This window comes from Lissotriton helveticus, chromosome 12 (assembly GCF_964261635.1).
Source record: "Lissotriton helveticus chromosome 12, aLisHel1.1, whole genome shotgun sequence".
Classification (NCBI taxonomy): Eukaryota; Metazoa; Chordata; class Amphibia; order Caudata; family Salamandridae; genus Lissotriton; species Lissotriton helveticus.
Genome location: NC_136073.1, coordinates 887,960,057 through 887,985,939, shown reverse-complemented (window position 1 = coordinate 887,985,939; position 25,883 = coordinate 887,960,057). Strand labels below are relative to the sequence as shown.

The 25,883-nt window shown below is 48.8% G+C and overlaps 1 protein-coding gene across 2 annotated transcripts in view; it reads left to right on the top strand.

Moving 5' to 3' along the window:
* The first annotated feature begins 20,624 nt into the window (after positions 1-20,624).
* Positions 20,625-25,883, top strand: part of LOC144799602 (phosphatidylinositol 4,5-bisphosphate 3-kinase catalytic subunit alpha isoform-like) — a 308,439-nt gene continuing 303,180 nt past the window's right edge. For both annotated transcript variants that reach the window (XM_078671001.1, XM_078670999.1), the window contains exon 1: positions 20,625-21,192. The gene's annotated coding sequence lies outside the window, so the exon portion shown is untranslated. The remainder of the gene's footprint in view (positions 21,193-25,883) is intronic.

Here is a 25,883-nt window from a genome sequence, read left to right as displayed (position 1 = left end):
AGTCTTTGGGTTCCGGTAGTGGGTATTTCCGGTTGCTTCCATCCTCTTCTTATCTGGCGCTTCCATCATCTTCGAGGTGCTCGGTAGTGGGCAGAACCGCAGACTTCGTTTAGCTTCTCTCCGGGTAACCCTTGGTTGTGTTTAGGCTACCGTTCTGAGATTCAACTTAGTCTGTGGTCTACTTAGCCGAAGCTCCCTCCTTTCGACGCAGGAAATACCCTTCCCTGGATGGCACAGTGGGTTCAGAGAATTTTGCAAGTTCGAGTGCCTCGGTATCAGGATAACAGTTCAGTGATGGCCGGTCTTTGTTCAGCCGTTCTTCTTGGGTGCTGACGTTTTCTGTCGTGGCCAGGGTCGAGGAGACCTTCTTACAGTGGTGTGCGTGCAGCCAGTGTCGTTTCCCCTCCACTCGAAGAGCCGTCCGGGTGGTGATCAGTACTTGCCAGGGGCCCGTCCACCGGGGTTCCAGACTCTTTGCCCGTTGGAAATTTCGGATCAGCACATAATCCCCCGGTTGGATATCGTGACCCGGACCCCTGGAAGCATCGGGGATGGCCTGCTGCACCTGCTGATGAATGACAGACAACGTTTTAGTCAATTTGCACAAGTAATCAGACAGTAGGACGTCCGGGACGTCGTGAATGGAGGTCGGTTTAGGGGCAGTCCAGAGGTTCATCGGTCGCCCAAATACAACCTCGTAGGGGGTCAAATGGTGCTTAGTGGGAGTGGAGCGCATCGATAGCAATGCCAGTGGGAGGGCATCTGGCCATTTAAGTCCTGTGGTGGCCACTATCTTCGACAGTTTTAGTTTCAGTGTGGCGTTGTGTCGCTCAACTAGGCCAGTAGATTGGGGTGAAAGACTGCATGAAACCTCTGTTTTACACCCAACCCTTTCAAGATTAGTTGGATAACTTCAGCTATGAAGTGGGGGCCGTTGTCGCTCCATAGAATTCGACAAAGACCGTAGCGAGGGAAAAACTCTTTCAGTAGTACCTTGGCAGTGATCATGGCAGTGTTATCACGGGTTGGATAGGCTTCTACCCATTTGCTGAAGGCACACACAATGACTAATACATACTTCAGGCTTTGGCATCTTTCTAGTTGGATGTAGTCCATCTGGAGGACCTCAAAAGGATGGTCTGGGACCCCAAACCCTCCCCGGGGTACCACAGTTCCTTTCCCAGGGTTGTGTTGCAGGCAGATAAGGCATTGCTGGACCAGGCGTCTGGCTGAGTCGGGGATTTTGTCGTTGTGCCAGACCTTGGAGATGAGTTCGATCATGGGGGCAGATTCTATGTGTGCAGGGGAGTGAGCCATAGTCAGTATGGGGATCAGGTATGAATTGGGTAGCAACCATTTGTTAGTGTCCTTTGTCCGCCAGCGGCCTTCATCGTCTTTCAATCCCACCCGTGTCCATTCAGTCAATTCGTGTGGTGAGCTGGCCATCTGGATGTCCCTAATCGTTTCCCTAGCGTCAGTCCATTTTTCTGCTTGTGACCTGGTCACATACATGCGTGTCGTCGTCCTATTCTCAGCTGTGGTTCGGGCAGTGATGTCGGCCAGCGCGTTTCCCTGTCCGACTAAGTCTGTCACCTTCCTGTGTGCCTGGCATTTGATTACAGCTAATCATTTGGGGAGGAGAACTGCTTCAATCAGGGCGGAGACTAGATCTCCGTGGAGGATGGGCGTGCCGTGGGACGTCAGGAATCCCATTTCTCTCCACAAGAGTCCAAAATGGTGAACCACTCCGAAGGCGTACTGGCTGTCCGTGTAAATGTTTGCCGCAGTCCCTGTCGCTATAATACATGCTCGTGTGAGGGCAATCAGTTCTGCCGCCTGTGCGGATCGTTGCGTGATGCGGGCGGTTTCAACTACAGTTCGGGCTGTGGTAACTGCATAGGCAGCTGAGGTGGTGCCGTCGGGGAGTTTTATGCAAGAGCCGTCTACCCATAGCTCTCCGTCAGGGTCTGTGAAGGCGGTGTCTCGGAGGTCAACTCTACTCCTAGTCTGTTCGTCTGTGAGGGTCACACAGTCATGTATAGGGGGGACATTTGGGTCGTTTTCGGGCAGAGGCAACAAGGTGGCTGGGTTCAGTGTGGTGCATCTTTTCAGCGTGATGTGGGGTGCAAGCAGAGTCAGTTCATATCCGGTCAGTCGTGCGCTAGTCAGGTGTTGCGTCTTAGTCTGGTTTAGGAGGGTGTCAACAGCATGGGGCACTAATACCGTGAGGGAATTCGAGAGTACGATCCCCTCACTTTGTCGGATAGAGACAGCAGCGGCAGCTACGGCTCAAAGGCAGGCAGGCAAGGCTCTCGCTACGGGGTCAAGGGTGGCAGAGAAATAGGCGCATGGTCGTTGCTTGGGGCCAATAGTTTAAGTCAGGACAGACAAAGCGCACCCCTCCCTTTCGTGAGTGTAGAGAGAGAAGGGCTTGGTGTAATCGGGGGTTCCTAGGACTGGCGCAGAACAAAGGGCGTCTCGAAGTTCTTTGAAGGAAGATTGGCATTCGGGGGTCCAAGGGAGTGGGAAGGGGACATCTTTGGCTAGTAGGGAAAGTAGTGGCTTTACAATGAGGCTGAAATTTGGCAACCACTGCCGGCAGAAGGAGGTGAGGCCTACCAGGGAGCTGACTTGTTTCTGGGTCTTTGGGACAGGGGTTTCTAGAATGGCCTGAATTCGATCGGGTGTAAGCTTTCTCCCGTCTTTGGACAAGAGGTGGCCTAGGTAGGTGACCTGGGGTTGGCAGAATTGCAACTTCTTCTTGGAGACCTTGTGGCCATTTTCCGCAAGGAAGTGCAAGAGTTGGATGGTGGCTGTGACTGCAAGTGGAGTGGTGTTGGCCGCCAAAAGGATGTCATCGACGTACTGTATCAACACCACTCCCTCCGGTAGTTGAACGGCGTCCAGCTGCCTCTTGAGGGCCTGGCTATAGATGCTGGGACTTTCTGTGTAACCTTGGGGAGCTCTACAAAATCTATATGAGCGGGATTTTAACGTGAAGCCGAAAAGGTAGCGGCTGTCTGGGTGGATGGGGATGGAGAAGAAAGCGTTCTTGAGGTCTATTACAGTGAAGGTGGTGGCTGTGGAAGGAATCAGGGTCAGAATGGTGGCGATATCTGAGACTACGGGGTACTGAGGTACAACTACCTTGTTGACCTCTCGAAGGTCGATGATGAAGCGGTACGCTTTCTCATCTCCCTCGCCCTGCTTCTTCACAATGGGTAGGATAGGGCTGTTGCAAATATTGCTGACTACTTCCTCTACCACTCCTGCCTCTACCAGGGACTGGATTATCATTACCAATGGGATGACGTCGCGGTATCTTCTTCAACGCCGCTCTCCCGCGCTGACATCAGTTCTTTCTTTTTTCGCGCCAGCCAGCACAGATCCAGAAGAGCGGTACCCTTAGGGATGTCATGTCGGACCGGCTTCAAGGCTTGTGACGCCTGTCACAAATTGATGTCGGTAGCAGACCCTCACGTAATGTGCCTCTGGTATCTGGTGCGCGACCATAACCCGAAGTTGTGCTCCGAATATCGGGCCATGAACCCGAAGTCTTTGCAGGAGCCGTCCCAAAAGCTTCTGGAGACCTGGCAGTCTGCTCCGCGCTCCTCGAGGTCCTGGTCGAGAGGGAGGTCATAGACCGGTCGCGGAACCATCACCACCACTCTTCGTCGAATTCTTTGTCTTCGGGTAAGTCGAAGCATGAGAAGAATGCGAAGAAGCACCGTCGCTCTTCGCTTTCTCCCCGTCCTTCGGCCGACGCGGAATGCGAACTGTGGTCGTCCTGCAGCTCCATGCGCAGAGTCTGCTGAGTCGGCTCCCAGCCTCCCTCCCTTTCCGGGAGCTGGAGCGATCCCTGCCCAACGTCGTAGTTTTTATGAAGCCCTCCACTCCATCTTTAAGCAGCCCGACTCCACCAGCGTGCCCTCAGGCCCCACAGACTTGGCTGGGGGTTCTAGACCTTTGAAGCCGGCGGCTTTGGCCCCGGCACCGCAGGGCCCCCAGGTATCCAGACCTGATCCGGATCGGCGTTGGTAAACCTTACGACACCTCCTCTGGCATCAAATCCACTGACGACACCTCCACCCCCTTCGACGCCAGTTGTGTCCCCAGCCGGTGTCGACCCCGGCCTCCACCCTGACCTGGACACAGAGCTGGACCGACGTTGAACGATGCCGGATCCAATGCAGACCGGTACTTTTGTACCACTGTTCTATCCTGGCGTTCCCTATCGCCCTGAGTGGAAGCCAGAAGAGGGTGAGGAGGACTGAGAGTGGTCTGTTCACCCTCTAGCAGACCAGTTGAGTGAACTGGACTGGAGAGAGGAGTTGGGTGAGGCCAGTGGTCTGGACACTTTTCCAGATGTTGGCATGCTTTCTATCCCTACCGTGGCTACGGAGGAGGGAGCTTCTTATGCTGTGCTGTTGCGTAGGGCGGCTGAGGCTTTAAACCTTGAGCTTCCTACAGTGGAGGTCAGAACCAATCTCCTGACTTAGGTGCTTCAACCGGCAGTGGCCTTTTTGGAGCCCCTGCTACCGTTCAATGAGGCCCTCACTGACATCCTCCTGGGCACCTGGTCCAAGCCTATCCTGTGGATAGGATGACTGCCCGACGCCACTGCTCGGCCCAAGGCGACCCCATTTTCTTCTCCCAACACCCTACCCCTGAGAGCTTGGTGGTCCAAGCCTCTACTTCTACGGACGCATTCCCTCCTGCTCCCCAAGATCGGGAATCCAAGAAGCTGGATCATCTTGGGAAGAAGATGTTTTCTTCCACCAGTTTAGGACTGCGGTCGGTGAACACCACATGTCTCTTGGGCTGTTCACCGACTCTGTGTGGGACACAGTTGCGCTGGTGCTGCCACTTTGTCCGGAGGAGGCCACGGGCCACACTCTCTTGTGCATTCGTTGAGGGCAGAAATGCAGTAAGGTTTGCCATAAGGCACGAGCTGAACACCGCCGAGTCGCTAGGCAGAACGATTTTAACGTTGGTAGCCCTGAACGCTACGCGTGGCTTAGGTCCACTGCCTTTTTGAACGATGTCCAATTGACTCTTTTGGACATGCCCTTTGATGGCAGTCGCTTCTTTGGCGACAAAGCTGACAACGCGTTCGAGCGCTTTACGGCCAGATCCTTGAGTCTCGCTTCCACCTCTCGCCCCGTGCAGTCTGTTTTTCGCCCCTTTCATGGCTACGAAAGGGGTGCCCCACCACATTCCGCCCAGAGCCACAGGTCTTCACAAGCTGCCCAGCTTGTGTGCAGCCAGGAACGTGGGACCCAGCGTTGTGGGTCTGGGGGCCAGTGGACAGACCAGTCCCCCTCTCAAGCTGCCTCCAAACCTTCCTAGTCCAACCCGCCAGGGCCACCAGTTGCCACTGGGCAGCAGCATCGGCCATCACCTCCCCCACTGGCAGAACATCACATTGGACAGGTAGGTTTTGTAAGATAGTTAGAAGGGGCTACTCCCTCCCCTTCGAGACTACCCCTCCATCCATACCACCTACATTCCATCGCATGTCGGAGGATCACTTGGCCCTTCTCCGCCAGGAAGTTGCGACGCTCTCGGCCAAGGGAGCCATGGAGCTTGTTCCTGCGCCAGAAGTAGGTTGTGGTTGCTACTCCCACTACTTTCTGGTACCCAAGAAGGACAAAGGCCTGCATCCTGTCTTAGATCTCAGGGACGCTAACCGCGTCCTCCGGAAGGAAAGTTCAAGATGTTGACATAGGCTCAGGTTCTGTCTGCTCTCGACCCTGAAGACTGGATGGTAGCGTTGGACTTGCAGGACGCCTATTTCCACATCCCCGTCCTACCAGCCCACCGGCGTTACCTATGGTTCATCGTAGGCCACACATATTTTCAGTTTACCGTGCTCCCCTTTGGCCTTACCAGTGCCCCTCGGGTGTTCACAAAAGTGATGGCGGTGGTTGCAGCTCATCTGTGCAGATCTTCTCCTATTTTAATGACTCGCTGTTGAAGGCGGGCTCGCCCCAGGCTTTCGTCTCCCACCTCTGGACTACGGCGGACCTCCTACATTCACTGGGGTTTATTATCAATGTGCTGAAGTCACACCTGAATCCCTCTCAGAAGCTCCTTTGCATCGGAGCAGTTCTGGATACAACGCAGTTTCAGGCTTATCCTCCCGAACAGCAAGTCCAGGATATTCGGGCTATGATTCCGATCTTTAAACCTTTATCCCGAGTTTCGGTCAGAAATGACCCTGAGGCTGCTGGGCCTCATGGCCTCCTGCATCCTGCTGGTGGATCATGCCAGGTGGCATATGCAGGCTCTGCAGTGGGACCTAAGGTTCCAGTAGGCACAGCATTAGGTGAATGTTTCCGATTGCGTCCAGATCTCGGAGGGCACTGCACACCGATTGCAGTGGTAGCTATCGAACCAGGATTGGGTCCAGGGAAGATCCCTCTCCCTTCCTCAACCAGAGATCACAGTGGTGACAGATGCATTACTTCTGGGGTGGGGCGGCCACATAGGAGAGGCAGAGATCAGAGGCCTCTATCCTCCGGCGAGTCTGGGCTCCGCATCAACTTTCTGGAGCTTTGAGCGATTTGTCTTGCGAGTACTTGTAAATGAGGCTTCTTACAGCCACTCTGTCCGTGGTGGAAGAATCAGCCCCCCCCCCCCCCCGAAATATTTTCAAGCCCCCCCCCCCCCCCCCCGAAATTTGGCTCTAGTTGTCAGCCTGAGCAGCAGTGCCGGTAGCAGGTAGAATTAAGAAGGAAGGGTCAGTAAACAAAGTTCATTGTTTCCTCGCACAAATCAGACAATCATTGTCAGTGCCTGCAGAACCCTAGAGTTTGGTCTTCATTTCTCCTAAGCACCTACGCATGTGCATCAGTTAACTGGCTGCTCAGATGCACCTTTGGTTGTGGTCTGAGCTGTAAACCATTCAAAACGGAGCACAACTTATTGAAATGTGTAGAAATTGCTTTTGGAGGAGGTTCTCTCATTGTGGTGTACAAGAATAACTTAGATCCCTAAAAAAATAAAAAAAGGAAAAACACATTTCGATTCAATAGGAAGTCACAACACTTCTACTTCTTATTTGTAAGGAATTCCTTCTGCCCCTTCTCGCCAAATCTGCGAACCCTGTAAATGTTCGCTAGCTGTTTCTCAATTGTTTTAATAATGTCCACCTCATCGGGAATGTGAACATAGTGGACATTCCGGCCTCTCACAAACAGGTCATCCAGCTCGGAAACACGTTCCTTCCGGTCTGTGTAGGTCACCTCCGCGAGGCGTCCACATTGATGACGCGTCCCTTTGCGGTACTCTCGTCCCATAGCTCCACAGTGGTGACAAGCCCGTGAATGCCTTGCAGCAGTATTATCAGGCTGTTCTCTGCAATAGTCCGTTCCTTGATGGAGTGAGTGACTTCCATTTTAGGGCAGCAAAGCTCACTCGCCCTGAGCTGGCGGTATCAGCCCTGGTGGGGTTTCAAGATCGCTCACCCGTCAGTGTCTCTTCTTCCTCCAAGGAATGAGCTTGCAGCATGGTCGTAAAAAGATGCCGATCTGACTAACACTGCCAGATCCCAACTTCTCAGAAAGAACAAATCCGTATCTCGCGCCACCATTATTTATAGGCAGAGTATGTCATTGAAGCTCGAATTTGGAGATAATAGCAAACACACAGCACGTTTAAACAAGAAACGTGGGTGCCACCTCTTTCTCCAGTGCCCGTGCCCCGGCGCCCACTCCTTTATTAACATCTTGTTAAATGGTCTTTTAAAGAGCTGTGAAGTACTCGGGTGCGGTCCTATAAGACAGACGGCAGACCACAACAGCTCCTCTCCCCCCCACGTGAGCCAAGCAGGGGGCCTGGTGTAACACCATATATATGCATGTCATTATTTATTCCCAATCTGGGCAACACAGGATTACATTATGAGACTGTCTGATTATTCAGTCATGTGCACTGGTCACATTAACTGACTGAGCAGAAATTCCAGATGTCATTTTTTTTAAATTGCATGTACTTTTCATTTTCGGTATTTGTTTTAAATGTGTTACCTAGAAGTGAAAGGGTAACAAAATAGCTGTGGAATATTTTGCTGTGTCCTTTTCCGCTTGGATGCTGATGCTGACTTTTCACTGAAAATGTGTAATCTAACAGGTGCTGAGTTTTGCGTCTGATAATGTTTATGAAGCGCTGACTCGACCTAAAGGTATTGGAGTGCCACCAGTTACATTGCACAAGGCCACACACATCTTTGTGGTTTTTAGGCACGGGGAAATTAACTCATTTGCCTGGAATCACAGTATGTTGAGGGGGCGCCGAGATTCTAACCTGATTTCCTGCTACAAAGAATGAAGCTCTGGCCGTTACACCACACATCCTCTCTCATTCCTGCTGTGGAACGCCGGTTGTTTTCTTCTAGTGAGGCTGCTCGTCCTCAGAGGGAATATCCGAATTTCAAAGTGGAATCTCTGCAATTTAGAGAGACCTGCTCCTGCTTTGCCTTCATCGGATCGCTTTCTAAAGTGTCTCTGCTTACCACCTGGTGTTGCTCTCGCCCTCGGGCCATTCACACCTCGGCTCCCCGGACGCAGAAGCAGTGAAGCAGTGTTTTCCCCTGACGCCTCCGTGCCAGGCGACCACAGGCAGGCCAATGCTTGTAATGCTTTGGCGCCATCAAGTGGCCAAGTGGCCAAGTGGCCAATAACTAGGAAAATCAGTGACACTCGGTTTCAAACGAGTCAGCTGATTTTCCTCCGGTAGTGTACTGTCAGTTACAGTCGGTTTAAACCGAATTCCGGACAGCCTAGGAATAAGTTTAATTTACTATCCAACACCTTCCCTAGTGTCCACGGGGACTGGTGTTGGAATAGTAAATTAAACTTTTCACTATCCAGCACCCCAAAGCGCTATGCGTTGTAATGGATTGCGATGTAAAAAACGCGTTGTAAAGGCAGGCGTTGTAATAGCCTGCGTTGTAACGTCATACATCCGCCTACAACACTATATTAGTGCCTCCCGAGAAACTGATGGAGCAATCAAGAGATCACTATTGATGCATTTTGGTGGGGCAGAACTTTATGATCTGTTCGAGATGCTATTGATCACAGGAGGGGGCGCTGACTTGAATACTGCTGTAGCAGCCTTAAACAGACACTTTGACCCACAGCTCAATCCAGACCATGAGCGTTTCAAGCTATGCCAGGTCCGACAGGCAGAGACTGAATCAGTCAACATGTTCTATGCACACCTGAGAAAGCTGGCAAACATGTGCATGAACGTCAATCAACCAGAAGAAATCCACACCCAGATAAAACAAGGGTGCAAGTAATCGGTCCTTCTATATCTCATCCTGAGGCAGCTGGGGATATCGTTGGATGAAATCCTGGTCTTAGCCAGGTCCCATGAACTGTCGAACAAGAGGGCTGAAGACATGGAAGTAGCTCCAGGAAAAGGCGCGGCCATAGGTGGGGCCCCGACAAGCGTGAAGGTGAAAGAAGAACGAGTCAACGCAATCCAAAAATGACCTGCACCGTCCCGTCCAAGGAGTGCCTCAAAACAGCCAGGTGGAAAATGTGGTAACTGAGATCTGGAGCACAAGAGCCCGAGTGTCTGCCCGGTGAGAAGGCATGCATGTTAAAAGTGTGGCAAAATGAATCATTTTACCAAAGTGTGCAGAAGCGCCAAACAAGGGCCCAACACTGGGTATATGAGAAAGATGACTGCGGCCCCACAACAGCTATCCCTCGACAAGTGGGAAGCTGAAGGATCCCCCAGCAACAGTAAGCATGATACGTACTTGGATGATGATAAAGCTGAGGTCTTTGCAATAGCGTTTGCCGGGAGAGAAGGCAATAAGCAGAGACCATCTCCCATGTGCACGATTAACATAGGGGGGCACAGCCATTGCAGCATTGATCAATACCAGCACATATGTAAACGCCATGTATTCAGTACAATACAACTTGATCACGCCCACCCCAATTTGTTCCCCACCAAAGTAAGAATCTACACATATAAAGGCAAAGAGCTGATACTCGTCGTGCGTAGTGTAAATGGTTAACGGTTAGCGAAGAACGTTCAACCAAGGCAAAGTTCCACATCACTGAAGGAAGCAAGAGCACATTGCTAGGGTGCCACACACCGGAAGACCTGAAGTTGGTATTTTTCACAAAATAGGTACATTAGTCGCATGAGGCAACAATACTGCAAGAATTCGCCCAACTTTTCACCGGGATTGGCAATCTAAAATGGAAGCAAATCTGCCTGCACATTGATGAAAACAATCAAGCCCACTGCGCTGCAGCATCGGAGGATCCCCTTCCACTTGTGGCCGCAGGTGGAGAAATAGCTATGGGACTGTAGGAAAGTGCTCCTTTTGGCATGGTTAACCTCCACTTTTTGCCTGACTCTGAATACAACTTTGACTGAATGAGCACTGAGTCCCTGCTAATCATGTCCCCAGTGCCTGTGTTCTTTCCCAAAACGGTATCTTTGTTTCCACAATTGGCACACCTCTGGCTCACAAATAAGTCCCTTGTAAAAGGTACCAGTTGTACCAAGGACATTGTGACCAGAGGAATCATGTATTTTGCCTCCCTAAGAGACCCCTCACCAAACACATCCACACTGCCACTGCAGCCTGCGTGCTTTGGTGCAACTAAAAGTGAAGAATCGACCTGGCACACATCCCTGTGTGCCAGGCCTGCCAGCACTGACAGAGGCATAGGTAAGTCACACCTACAGCAAGCTTTACAGCCCTGAGGCAGGGTGAACTAAACCTCTGGTGAGGGCATAACTCCATGAGAAGATAAGCCCTTGTAGTGTCAAAGTCTATTCTTAGCAAACACAAGGAGATAATGGATGGAGCGCTGAAATTTTTCTGACACTCACCCCCAGTCGCAGATCTGGGTTGAATCCATCATCATTCTTTAGATCACTTCGCCACCCCAGTTCAGACCCAGCCATATTCAAATGAGTCTTAACCCTTTTCCTCGTGGGAACGGTCCTACCTGAACAGCCAAGCCAGGTGTTCCCTGGACCGGAAACAAGCATCCTGAGGCTGGTTTCTGGATAACTTAAAGGATGCTTGTTTCCGGTTCAGAGAGGACCTGGCTTGGAGTTCGGGCTGGGCTCTTTTCATGAGGCACAGGGTCAAGACTGATTTGCTTATGGCTAGGTTCAAACTGGGGTCGTGTGGTGAGGAAAAGAACAATGGATTAAACCAAGATTTTTGTGATTGGGGGTGAATGTTTGCATTATTCAGCATTCCGACCATCATTCATTCCTTTTGCTTAAGTCTATTCTTAGGCATTATAAGTGCATGGTAAAGCCATACCGAGTACATGGGCTGGGAGCTTGTCAATACGAGTTCCACATCTCAATGATGGCTTCACCGAATCTCAAGATGTTTGCTACCAAACATCTCAGATTAATGGGCCCACACTGATGCCAGTGTTGGATTCAGTAATAAATGCACTCGGAGGTGCCCCCTGAAAACCCAACTAACTGCTAGTGTGCAGTTGACTGGTCTGCACCAGCCTGCCTCTTCCAGACATGGTTCTGACCCACTCATGGGTCAGAAACAAAACCTGCTCTGGGTAGAGGTGCTTCACACCTACCCCCAAGCAGGAACAGCATTTAAGGGAGATGAGCCTCAAAGGCTCTGTTCCCTTTGTTATGCTAGCCAGGGCCTCTCCAGCTAGTGAAGATGTCCACCCCCCTGACCAAGCCCCACCTTTGGCGGCAAGATCAGTGGGAAACTTAGTAATCAGGAGAGGTGTGTCCCCTCTCAGCCAGGACCACCCCTAAGGTGTCCTGAGCTGAAGTGACCTTCTCCTTTGAAAATCTTCCATATTGGTTGTGAATTTAGTCAATAGGATTAGGGGTATGCCACCTCCCCAAAGGGAGGGGACAAGCAAAGGGTGTAGTCACCCTAAAGTTAAGTAGCCCATTAGCTACTACCAGATATTACCTGTAACACCGCTAAATTGAGGATATAGAGGCCCTCCTGAACCTTGATTCTCAGATTCCTGGTGACGGAAACAGAAGGATAAAAGAGATGTGCAGCAGTACAGACTCCAAATGACAACTGACTTAGCCTTAGCCCTACTGGCCTGTCTGCAGCCCTCGAAGAAACTGCTCCAAAAAGCGACCCGTCCTGCAGGCCCAGCAACCTCACAGCCCTAGGAGGACTGCCAGCCTGCCCTAAAGACCAAGGACTTCCGAGGACAAGGGCCATTATGCCCCCTCCCCAAAGGGAGGGGACATACAAAGGGTGTAGTCACCCTAAAGGTAAGTAGCCCATTGACTACTACCTGCCAGTACCTGTAACACCCCTAAATTGAGGCTTATGGGGCACTCCTGAACCTTGATCCTCAGATTCCTGGTCACCTAAGCATAAGGACAAAAGAGCTGTGCAGCAGTGAAGACTCCATATGACAAATGACTTGGCCTCAGCCCTACTGGCCTGTCTGCAGCCCTCGAAATAACTGCTTCAAAAAGCGACTCGCTGTGCAGGCCCAGCAACCTCCACAGCCCTGGGAGGACAGCCTGCCTTCCATAAAGACCAAGGACTCCTGAGTACAGTGGCCCTGTCCACAAAGAAACTCTCAAGAAGAGCTCCAGCGCCCTGCTGAACCGCACAACCAGATCCCCGGATCTACCTCTGCAACTGACACCTCCGGCCTTAGTCGAAGTAGCCCACCGGTCCTAAGAAGGTTCCTCAGCAGTCCTGTGCTTGAGTCCACCCCGGAGTGACCTCTTCTGGACTCCAAGACGACACCTGCAGCCTCAACACAGAGGACACCCTAATCCCGACCGAGGATCTTCTTACCTCAAAGGTCACCCCGGTGCCCGCAGCCCCCCAGCTTGTGGATCCCGACCGATGGTGCTTAGGGGCCCTTCAACATTCCAACTTACCTCCAGAGACACCAGTTCCCTTTGCCATGCATCCAGGTCCGAGCCTGCAGCTTTTGTTTTAAATCTTCAGTCTCCATTACTTTTCATTGGCTGCCCGACACTGCGCTGGCACTCTGCACCCTTCTGCCTCTGTGCCTCTGAGGGTGTGTGTTTTCTGATGCCTCGTGCTGGTCCCCAGCGCTGGTCCTAACCCCCGAACTCCCAACTGCTATTTTACTCACCTGCAACAGGCACCTCTTTGCGTGCCCTCATTCTCCATTGACTAACATTGGGCCCCAGTAACCAAATTTGACCTCTGCACTCGGCCGCCCCCAGTACCGTGGTGGTTCATCCTCTACATTTACCTGACCCTTGCCCAGTGTTGGTCCCAAAACCCGAACACTGGATGTGTAAGTCATTAACTTATCTGTGAAATTACAACATTGTTTTTCCTCCATAAGTTAACATTGAACTGTTTGAGAAATGCACTGTGACCACTTTTTATGCTTAAAAGCTGAGATTTAAAAAATTTATTTTACTGCAACAAAGTATATTTGGTTCTAAGTAATAAACATACAAAAAGTAATATTTTTATAAACTATTGGTCTCTGATCTGGTCATTGAGTGTGTGTAATCATTTCTTGCCTGAGTGTGTACAACAAATGCTAAACACAACCGTCTGATAAACCTAACTGCTTGACCACACTACCACAAAAGAGAGCATTTAGTATTATCTACTTTACCCTCTGTAAAGCCTCTGGAGATTCAGTTGACTCTGTGCACACTATACCTTACTTTGGTATTGTATATACAGAGCCAACTTCCTACAGGGACCTAGGACAGAAAAGGGTCATAGGGAAGGTTGTCGGCCCCACGACGTGGGTATCCCCGTTGGTCATTGCACCGAGCCAAGACAACCCGTGGCCATCAGGCTCTCTGTAGATATGAGGCTCCTAACAAAGTCATTTGGAGGAAGCGCCATATCATACCAATCATGGATTACATTGTGGCAGACCTGAACGGTGCCCAGTGGTTTTCGAGGTTAGACTTGAACGCTGGCTACTGCCATGCTGGAGGGCGTTGAGGGCGCCAGCCCGGGCTAGCAGTCCACGCCTGACTCACCCATGGGTGACGTGCCAGCGGGAACCCAGGAAGATCCTGTCAATCCTAGTAGCCATGGTCCAGGGTCTCAAAACGCCGATGAGGTGACCCGCACCCTGGCCGGTTGGAGCAGAGAAGTACCCCGTCCGGCAAGTGGGAGTGACAAAGGCATCCTGAAGAAACTCAAGTCTTCATTCTCAGGGGTCTCACTAATACAAAAAAAGAATCTGACATAGAAGCTGGAATATAAAGAGAACATTTTTATTAAACTCAAATGAGTGAAACTACGTCACACAGAAGCCGTAGCAACTGAATGAGGCAGTCTAAAGAGTATAAAACACAGAGGCCTTTTATATGCTTAGGGTTACAAACTCAGCACAAAAGAAAGGGGCAGTCCTAGCTTTTGCAAGCATGCAAAATACCTAATATGGACATACAAGATCTGCAAAATATTAGCCAATAGGAAAACATTTAGAGCAAGGCATCATGTAACCAGAACGTCCCCCTTAAGTGTGTTTCTGCCCAACCCATAAGTCAATAAACTACAGCACCTATAGGTCAGTCAGTAATGGCAGAACATGTCTGTATGCAGTTAGGCCAGCTGGTGTCTGAGATTGATTTCAAAGCAAGGACAGAGGGGGGGTTTCAACAAGTTGCAGTCCAAAGGGCAGAGACACTTCATGAATAGAGCAGCCTGTGTAAAGGCAACACAAAAATGACGACAAATGTAAGATGGAGTCAAAATTAAAGAACCTCAGACCCTCCTTTTGCCATTACACAGGCAAATCCTAAAATTATTTTGCAAACATTTTCAGGGCTCCTATGTATTTCAGTGACTATTGACAATGCCAATAAAACAATAAGAATCAGTCTCCAAACACCCATTCTATGCAATGGCATGGGAAATACCCAGAGTCCGTCGAAGCCTCTCTGGCAGGCTTCTATTGTCCATCAAATCTGCTTCTGTTGTTTTCTTCCGCATGGGCCTCTTCATTCAGGCCTTTCATAAAAAATGGTGCTTCTCAGTATCCGTTGGAGTGCCTTCCTGGCAAACACTCACAGCTCACTTAAAAGTCTCAATGTCTCAATGCAGTGCACCAATATATTTCCTGTGCTGCAGGCACTACAGATATTGTGCTCTTCGTTAGTCATGGGCACAGATCATCTCATGCAGACCCAAGTAGTATTAATCGGGAAAGAGCAACGGTCCCCGGAAGCTTGTTTCCTTCCCAGTGTAAGAATTGGCTTTTGTAGTTTGGTTTGCCCTGTTCCCATCATGCACTGGGACAGGAACAGACTAATTTGCATACAGCCAGGTTCTGAAACTGGGATGGTGCAATGAGCTAAAAAACGGTGTTGGATCTAGCCCTGATCTTTTGACTGGGTGAGAGTATTCTGCTTAATTCAGAGACTCTGTCCCTCACCACCCCTTGTTGTTAATATGTCACACTCAGCAACACTTTCAGGCTCCAACACTCTCTATGCAGTGTCAGAGGATGCTCGGGCTGCTCTTTCATTTATTAATCATAGGTACCACAATGTAGTGCCTTTTGCCAATCTTGGATCCTCCGGTGCACTGCCTTTCCGTTGGAGCAAAGGAAAAGGGGTTGTGTGGCCAAAACTCAGGCCAAGGGGCTCATGGGACTGCACACTGTCAGAGGTTACCAGCACATGACAGGTGGAAAACTGAAGCCTCAAAAACAACAAGAATCCTTCTCTTTCGCTCTTTTGCACTGAAATTCTGGTTCTGTAGCAAAACCAGATTCTCCTTCTTCTCTGATGTTCAACGCCTTCTGATGAAGCAAGTACAATACGTTGGAGATACCACTGATGGCACGCTGGCGATCGCTGTCCAATCTTGCTACTTTTCTGGGTGCTGGGACTTTTCATCTCTAGCTGTCACTGATGGGATTGTGGGTGAGTTCCCCAGGTTATTATGACTTAATCCCGCAGAACCTAGTGACATAGGAAATGTGACACAGATGTTAGTTTCCTTCAATTAAGTACAAAAACAGTTAATTGTATAACAAGGGGACTGCAAGCAGGTGGCCTGCAATCTTTAAAGGAGTGGCCATACGTCATGGGACATTTCTGGTCTAGAATACACTGTCATTCTCAAAGGCAATACAAAGACAAAGGCAGTAGGCAAAACAGTGCCTCTAGCCTCTTCAATTGGTTTCCATGTCAGAGCATATCCTCTACCATCTAAGGGTAGATAGCGACATGGGAATTCTGTCTGAATGGATGTCCTCACCTATGGTGGCATCGTCTAATGGGGTAAACACATTTTTTTTCTCTCAATGATTACATATAGGTGTTCCCTAATTCCTTATCTCGAACACCTCAAAAGAGAAATCGCATAAAACATATTATCAGGGACATGTAGATACCTCCCTTTAATAATTGTGCATCAGGTGGACTATGCAATACAAAAGCTAACGATCAAAATGTGGAAACAAAAAACAAGAACTAGAGAGTCCTGGTATTTCCATCATCAGAACATATCTGCTCCACCAAAAATTAAAGCAGCAGAAAAAAGGAACTAAAAACCAAATTAGAATAGGCATTGAATTTGTCATATTCAAAAAAACGTAAGGTGTCTCCTATTGAGGTGGAAAACTTATCTTACTATAGTATTGAGTCAGTTAACCAGTCCATCACTACCCTGACAGTCAGACTGGAAAACATCAAAGTAGGCCTAAAGAAAATTCTTGAAAACCAGTCTGGTCATACAAAAGGGGATTATACATAATATGGGGTCTCTGGTACATTACTACAGTCTGGAAGTGTGAACCTGAGCAATACACCAACTGGTGAAAGGAATTTGGAAAAGGGAAATGGAACTAGGTCACAGCTAAAATCCCCAATAGCTAGGCACGATGCGACATCGGTCAGGGGAGAAGTAACAAAAGAAAAATCTATAGGAAGAACAAGGAATTACTTGGGTGAACAAAAATCTAAAATAGTTCAGAAATGTTAGCTCTACCGCTGGCTGCTACACCATATACGGTAATCTCAGCTAATGTTCCAGTTCCTTTTTCAGGGGAAAAATGAAAAGTTTAGGTCACCTTTAGCAAGAGCCACAAATCTATAATTTCATCCTGAGGTCCAATCAAGGAAACATAAATCTAGGGCTGCCTCTTCCTTAAGGGAAGAGGACAGTATCATGACTAATTGCAGGTAACACACTTTGATCCTGTATATCTCTTTTTTTTTTTACTTCAATACTATATAGCCAAATTTTACATACACTAGTGAAGTGTTGTCTCTCTTGTTCACATCATGAAAAATCATATCTGTGAAATGTAGTATCAGCGCAAATTCACCCAACTGTTGTTCAGTGATATACATCGTCATGTAGAACCCTTCACAACACAGGTGAACTTGTAATAGTATCTAAAGCAGCAACATAAAACAAAAACATGCATAAAATAAAAAAAACGCACATGTCAAGCCATCAGATATACTTGCTGTATATCAAGCACAAAAAACATAGACAAAACAATAGCATATATAAATGAGCGGTGACGCACAACACCATGTCCTGTACTTTATGCACTGTGAACCTGCAACCCAAAACCCAATATTCAGGCCTGCTTAATTTGTCATGTTTAAAATCCTCACCCTCCTTTTGACAGCAGATCACCATTTAGTGGAGATTTGGCTGTCAAACACAACTTACTGTGTCGCTTCTGACACACAGGACCAGCAGGAACAATTCATAAAAGGATAAAATGCAAAAGGAATTACGCAAACACATCTCTTTTCAACCAACCAAACTCACGTGTCTTGTCAGCCTTAAAATCACCCAGAACAATCCATGAATGATCTGTGGGCAGAAGCAAAAAAAAAAAAAACCACAACACACAAAAGAGAGACATTTCTCATAACAATCAAATATCCTTTATAACTTTTAATCAGAAGACAAAACATGATACACATTATTAAACACAAAAATAAAGTTCCATTACTTAACTGTTACCATCTTGTCAGTCAGCTTGCAACATTAAACTAAAAGTAAAATTGTTTCACTGACACTCCATATTAGCTTGTGCCACAATTTCCACTGTGAAAAATAATTCTTAATTGGCAAATCGTTCTCACTTAGGCGTGTAGCCTTCAAAATTTTAATAAAGAGCTTTATCTTATTTTCTAAGACTTAATGCAATACCTCATTTTTTTGTCAAATAAAAGCAACTAGCGGACATTATTTTTTAGAGCAGAGATACAAATGTATCATTTCTGCAGAGCATTTAGCATGATGTTTGGACGTTCAAAGAAACCCTTTTTTCATATTTCCCTTTGGAATTAAATTCTTTAATGTATTGAGAACAAATGCTTGTTGCAGTGGTACTTATTTCATCAACCTTAAATGGATGAAGGTCTCAGTTAGGTCCAGCCAAAGTTAAAACCTTCCACCCGGTATACACCTGTTACAACGCATTTTTTACTCCGCACTACCATTACAACGCGACTTTTACTCCGCATACCATTACAACGCATTGCGCTGGGGGGCGCTCTAGGATAGGGAATAAGTATAATTTACTATCCAACACCTTCCCTAGGGTCCACGGGGACTGGAGTTAGAATAGTAAATTATACTTACCACTATCCAGCGCCCCAAGGCGCTATGCGTTGTAACGGTATGCGGTGTAAAAGTCGCGTTGTAATGGTCTGCGGAGTAAAAGTATGCGTTATAACGTCATACATCCCTTCCACCCTGATATTAAACTCAAACCTCTGCACCAGGCACATTGGCTCACTGAGCCAATTAAAAGCAAACCCAAATGGGAACAACCTGCAAATGGTCCTCGGAAGCTTGTTTCCTGTCCAGGGGAGACATGGCTTGGCAGTTCAGGCTGGACTGTTCCCATGAGGCACAGGGTCAGACTGATTTGCATATAGCCATGTCTGAACTGGGGTGGCGGAGTGGGCTAAAGAACGATGATGGATTAAGCCCAGATCTTTTGACTGGGTGTGAGTGTTTGATTGATTCAGATGCTCCGTCCATCACCACCCCCTTTTGTACCGCTTTTGGCCGCCATAAGTGTGGCAGGGTATGCTCAGACGTGAGTCCCTTGCTCACTTTGCCACTGGATTCAAGCAAGCCGGGCTGAAGACGGCTGGAATGCCAGAAACCGGTCCTTGGAAGCTTGTTTCCGGTCCAGGGAAGACATGGCTTGGCAGTTCGGGCTGGACTGTTCCCATGAGGCACAGAGTCAGACTGATTTGCATATAGCCATATCTGAACTGGGGTGGCGGAGTGGGCTAAAGAACGGTGATGGATTAAGCCCAGATCTTTTGACTGGGTGTGAGTGTTTGATTGATTCAGATGCTCCGTCCATCACCACCCCGTTTTGTACCGCCTGTCTAAAGGCAACACAAAAATGACGACAAATGTAAGATGGAGTCAAAATTAAAGAACGTCAATCCAGAGTCAGAGATATGATCTCCACCCAAACCCCGCACCAAGACAGCGGCTAAAAGACCATGTGTGTCAGTTGCAAGTTGGCGCACCACTTGTTACAGTCCTGTAAACATTGGAAGGGATGTAGAGTGCCATCCGGCCTCTACTATACAGTGTTGCCGTTTGTCACGCTGAGGGTTGGGCGCGGTCCGCAGCTATAATAAATGTGCGAGTGGTCGCTTGTGGCCACTGCTGAATAGCATACCTTGTGTATGTGTGATCATTGTTGTCAGCATGAGTATTATCAGCGCAATCCAGTGACCACCCGGCAGTGGGCACCACACCCCTTTCTAATCCATTCCCATCGTTCTATACCTACTCAAAACACTACTAACGGCACCTGTGAACTCGAGGGCAATTTAACAACTTGACCACCACTGATCCAGAAGGAAAACAGAAGCATTTTTCCCTAATCCTCGGGTCTGGTGTAGCGCGCTACTCGCCACAAAGCGCTTTTCTGCCTCGTCAGGGGTGATCGCGCTGCATATAGAAATTCAGTTTATTATTATGAGTTTATTTATTTATGTATTTATTTATTTAATGCAGTTTTGTATAGTGCAGACTTTACCCAAAGGTGTCAGAGCGCTTTACATTAGAACCAAGACTGTTACATGGGGAAATGTACATACTTACAAGTTACAAAATACAATAAGGAAAAAGAACATGTTTTTAAAAAAAACAGTAGATGGCAGTCACACAAAAGTCAAAAGGCACACTAGGATTCGGTAGGTACAGGCATAGATTACTAATTTACAACATTGTAAGAACTTCCTTGAGGGGATTGAAAAGGGATGCATTGATTCTGGAAGTGTCTTTGGAAGAGAAGAGATTTGAGGTCAGTATTGAAGGTCCGGGTAGAGGTAGTGGCTGGGAATAGTGGAGGAAGCGAGTTCCAGATTCTGATTGCATTGCCTGAGAAGGATTGAGCCATCCATCTTTCCCTTTTGAAGGTGGGGGTCTCAAGCAGGAATTTTTCAGCATTGAGTTATGAGCCTTATGAATGTGGGACTACAAGTCCCAGCATGCTCGGGGCTGTTGTGTCAACAGCAGAACTTGATGCAAACCATGCTCATGCCATGGGGCTGCGCGTAAACCCCAGCTCTTATGCATCGCCTCCGACCCCCGCATCTCCCTCACTCACACCGCCCACCCCCACTATTCTGTCAGTCAGTGGCGAGCACAGAGCGAGCCTCGCCTGGATGCTGCGCGTGTGGCTGCACCCCAGCCCGCCTGCCCTGGATATGCCAGTGTCGGTGGGCGCTGTGGCTCCGGCAGGCACCGCTCGCTGTCCCTTTAAAGAGCCCGCGCTGCCCCTCCGCCTGGAAATGGTGCTTTTCCTTCCTGTGCTCCCTTCCCCGCATTGATAGGAGCCCGGCAGCCAGCTGCAGCCCTCCATCCGTCCCCTCCTCCCAGCTCAGCCTGGAGAGAGCGCAGGGACCCCGGCGGAAGGAAGCCCGGCCCGGCCCGGCGGAGGGAGCCCCCTTCCATCCCATGCCTGCCCCTGGCCCCCCAGCTCTGAGCCAGGCAGAGCGGGCCCCCTCCCTCCCCATGCGCCGCCAGCCAGGGCAGGGACGGAGAGGGGGAGCGGGAGGCGACAGCTGCAGCCCTTCCCTGGCTCCGGAGACCGGCCATCCGCGCTCCTGGCACAAGACCCCCTTTCCTGCTCCAGGCTGGACGCGCGCGGCTGCCCCCAGCCCCCACCGGCCGGATCACGACCACCCCCCGGCCGCTCCTGCAGCGGATCTCATGTGAGTACCACCCGGGCCCGCTGGGGGGTTCTGTCATTTTATTTATTCGTTTATGCGGCTTTATATGGCGCTAGCTAAGTCCAAGGGCTTAAGAAACCCATACAGGAGAACACGAATGTGGGGTCAGAATCCTTAAATGAACAGATAAAGCAATAAAGAGAGCACGCAGACCCAGCGTGGGTGTTTACTTCATTCCTGCTACTTTTAGCTAGCCCCGATTGTAAATTCTCATATCCTAAGAAATGCCCCATGTCTGCTCCAGCAGAGAACTGCGCCCCCTGGAGGCCGCATTCCTCGGAATAGCCCCACACTGGGGGCCAGGTGAGGCGAGTGTGCCCTCGGCTGGCACACTTCACTGAGGAGCAGAAAGGGGCGAACCCGCTGTACCCCCCGAGCCGAAGGTTCGATGGATCAGCCTCGCCTCCTTTTTTCGCCCCTCTACTTCAGGAATGTTAGTTTGCACCGGAGGGGGACGGGTGAGTCACTTGCCAGCGAAAATATGACTGTAATTTTAAAACGAAACACATTTCTGGAAAGGCACAGGATTGGAACGGCCTTTCCAAAGCGGCAGCTATCCAGTGCAAACTGTACAGGGGGTTACTACCTTATTACAACATAGGATTATGCCCATGGCGAATTAATGCCCCGGTGGGGCGTGTTATTGTATCTTCTGTTGCCTAATGCCCCGGTGACACAGTATGTTAACCTGTGCCCTGTACCCTTCGAAGTCGAAGAATAGCTTTTTTCAACGAGTTCTCTCGTTAATGCCCCCCGTGGACCAACCGTATGACAGGATCAAGTGGGCAGCTGCGGAACATCTGGTGCGAAGTAGGAGGTGTGTGTATACGCCATATTTACGTACTTTAGTAATCTGTCTGAGGTGTAATACCTATTCTATTAGGGTATCAGCGAGCAACACATTAGAAGGGGCATTTAAACACAGGCAGGAGCCCTAACACGAGGGCAAGCCTTGTTGTACCTGTGTATCGTGTGCCATTCGTTTCTCTTCGTGTTATGTACGGATACCCCGGGCAGGTACCCGCGCAACAACAGGCGGAGGCGCGATGTGCACTCGGCTTTTAAGAGCCAAAGTTGCTTTAATGCGCACAGATACTGTTTTAGACCTCTAGGCTTCTTGCCTGTGTCTAAATGTATCTAATAATGTATTTCTTAATAATGCCCGCTAGAATAACTGCTGTGTCCTATTGCGTGTTGGTTACTGTGCTCCAAGCTTGGTGCAGTGGAATGGAAGGGAAACGTCTCAAGGATGCAGTGGCAACGCAAGGAAATGTCAGCAACAGTTTAGCGTCCTGCGTTAACACATCAGCCCTGTAAGGTGAGGGTCACTGAAGACATGGTTCTGGGAAAACCTAGGTCTTTGCTGCTTTTCTGACTTGTCCCCTATTTGTAATACCCTGGTAAGCATCTATATGAACGACCTGGTACACTCCTGCAGATACCCTTCGCAGTGCTTAATGCCATGATTGTATATCTGTGTTAATGGGTCTCATGCTTGTTAATGCCCCGGTTGAAATGCTATAGTATTGCCCTAGTACAATAGCCTCACTCCCCAGTTCATTGAATTTCAGTGACCGGGTTGAATAGCTGTGTTAATGGGTCTTCTATTAGTTAATGCCCCGGTTGAAATGCTGCGTTATTGCCCTGGTACAATAGCCTCGTTACCCACTTCGTTGAATTTCAGTGACCGGGTTGAATAGCTGTGTTAGTGGGTCTTCAATTTGTTAATGCCCCAGATGAAATGCTGCATTATTGCCCTAGTACAGTAGCCTCGTTACCCAGTTCATTGAATGTCAGTGACCCGGTTGAATAGCTGTGTTAATGGGTCTTCTATTTGTTAATGCCCCGGTTGAAAAGCTGCGGTATTGCCCTGGTACAATAGCCTTGTTACCCACTTCGTTGAATGTCAGTGACCCGGTTGAATAGCTGTGTTAATGGGTCTTCTATTTGTTAATGCCCCGGTTGAAAAGCTGCGGTATTGCCCTGGTACAATAGCTTCGTTACCCACTTCATTGAATGTCAGTGACCCGGTTGAATAGCTGTGTTAATGGGTCTTATATTTGATAATGCCCCGGTTGAAAAGCTGCGGTATTGCCCTAGTACAATAGCCTCGTTACCCAGTTTGTTGAATGTCAGTGACCAGGTTGAATAGAAGTGTTAATGGGTCTTCTATCTGTTAATGCCCCGGTTGAAAAGCTGCGGTATTGCCCTAGTACAATAGCCTCACTACCCAGTTTGTTGAATGTCAGTGACCCGTTAACACAGCTATTCAACCGGGTCTCCTATTTGTTAATGCCCCGGTTGAAAAGCTGCGGTATTGCCCTAGTACAATAGCCTCACTCCCCAGTTCGTTGAATGTCAGTGACCCGGTTGAATAGCTGTGTTAACAGGTCTCCTATTTGTTAATGCCCCCGTTGAAATGCTGCGGTATTGCCCTAGTACAATAGCCTCGTTACCCAGTTCGTTGAATGTCAGTTACCGGGTTGAATAGCTGTCTTAGTGGGTCTTATATTTGTTAATGTCGCGGTTGAAATGCTGCGGTATTGCCCTGGCAGAATAGTCTTGTTACCCAGTTCACTGAATGCCAGTGACCCTGGTAGAATATGCTCGTTACCCATTTCATTGAATGCCAGTGACCCGGTTGAATAGCTGTGTTAATGGGTTTTCTATTTGATAATGCCCCGGTTGAAAAGCTGCGGTATTGCCCTAGTACAATAGCCTCGTTACCCACTTCGTTGAATGTCAGTGACCCGGTTGAATAGCTGTGTTAATGGGTCTTCTATTTGTTAATGCCCCCGTTGAAATGCTGCGGTATTGCCCTGGCAGAATAGTCTTGTTACCCAGTTCATTGAATGCCAGTGACCCTGGTAGAATAAGCTCGTTACCCATTTCATTGAATGCCAGTGACCCTGGTAGAATACCCTCGTTACCCAGTTCATTGAATGTCAGTGACCGGGTTGAATAGCTGTGTTAGTGGGTCTTCAATTTGTTAATGCCCCAGATGAAATGCTGCATTATTGCCCTAGTACAGTAGCCTCGTTACCCAGTTCATTGAATGCCAGTGACCGGGTTCAATAGCTGTGTTAGTGGATTTTATATTTGTTAATGCCCCGGTTGAAATGCTGCACTATTGCCCTGGCAGAATAGTCTTGTTTCCCAGTTCACTGAATGCTAGTCGATCTGGTAGAATACGCTCGTTACCCAGTTCATTGAATGCCAGTGACCCTGGTAGAATATGCTCGTTACCCAGTTCATTGAATGCCAGTGACCCTGGTAGAATACGCTCGTTGCCCAGTTCATTGATTGCCAGTGACCCTGGTAGAATACGCTCGTTGCCCAGTTCATTGATTGCCAGTGACCCTGGTAGAATACGCTCGTTGCCCAGTTCATTGAATGTCAGAGACCCGGTTCAATAGCTGTGTTAGTGGGTCTTCAATTAGTTAATGCCCCGGTTGAAATGCTGCAGTATTGCCCTGGTACAATAGCCTCGTTACCCACTTCTTTGTATGTCAGTGACCCGGTTGAATACGCTCTTTACCCAGTTCATTGATTGCCAGTGACCCTGGTAGAATACGCTCGTTGCCCAGTTCATTGAATGTCAGAGACCCGGTTCAATAGCTGTGTTAGTGGGTCTTCAATTAGTTAATGCCCCGGTTGAAATGCTGCAGTATTGCCCTGGTACAATAGCCTCGTTACCCACTTCTTTGTATGTCAGTGACCCGGTTGAATACGCTCTTTACCCAGTTCATTGATTGCCAGTGACCCGGTTGAATACCCTCGTTACCCAGTTCATTGAATGTCAGTGACCCGGATGAATAGCTGTGTTAGCGGATCTTCTATTAGTTAATGCCCCGGTTGAAATGCTGCGTTATTGCCCTGGTACAATAGCCTCGTTACCCACTTCTTTGTATGTCAGTGACCCGGTTGAATACGCTCTTTACCCAGTTCATTGATTGCCAGTGACCCTGGTAGAATACCCTCGTTACCCAGTTCATTGAATGTCAGTGACCCGGTTGAATAGCGGTGTTAGCGGATCTTCTATTAGTTAATGCCCTGGTTGAAATGCTGCACTATTGCCCTGGCAGAATAGTCTTGTTACCCAGTTCACTTAATGCCAGTGACCTGGTTGAATAGGTGTGTTAATGGGCCTTCTATTTGTTAATGCCCCGGTTGAAATGCTGCGGTATTGCCCTGGTAGAATAGCCTCGTTACCCACTTCATTGAATGTCAGTGACCCGGTTGAATAGCTGTGTTAATGGGTGTCATGTTTGTTAATGCCCATTTGAAATGGTGCATTATTGCACTGGTAGATTAGCCTTGTTCCTGTGTGCTAAGGACCTGGTTGAATAGCTGTGTTAACATGCCTCCTTTTCTACACCAGAGGTACGCCTGCTCCCTCTCCATGGTTCGTCCCCCCGCTGTTCGGTTTCTTTAAAAGATGAATGAAGGGCTTTTAATCAATAGATTCGTTCCTTTCAGTGGTCCTGGGTGGTGGGATTTGCTTCAGTATAGAATTATACGATGAAGTTCTGTATGGCTCTCCTTTCCAAAGAGGTAACAAAATGTTAAATGTTAAATGTTGTATACTTGTAAAGCGCACAGCTGCCCCGGCAAAGGGGCGTCCCGGCGCTGTATACCGCTGGGGAACCCGTCCTGGCTTTTTCTGTGGGATG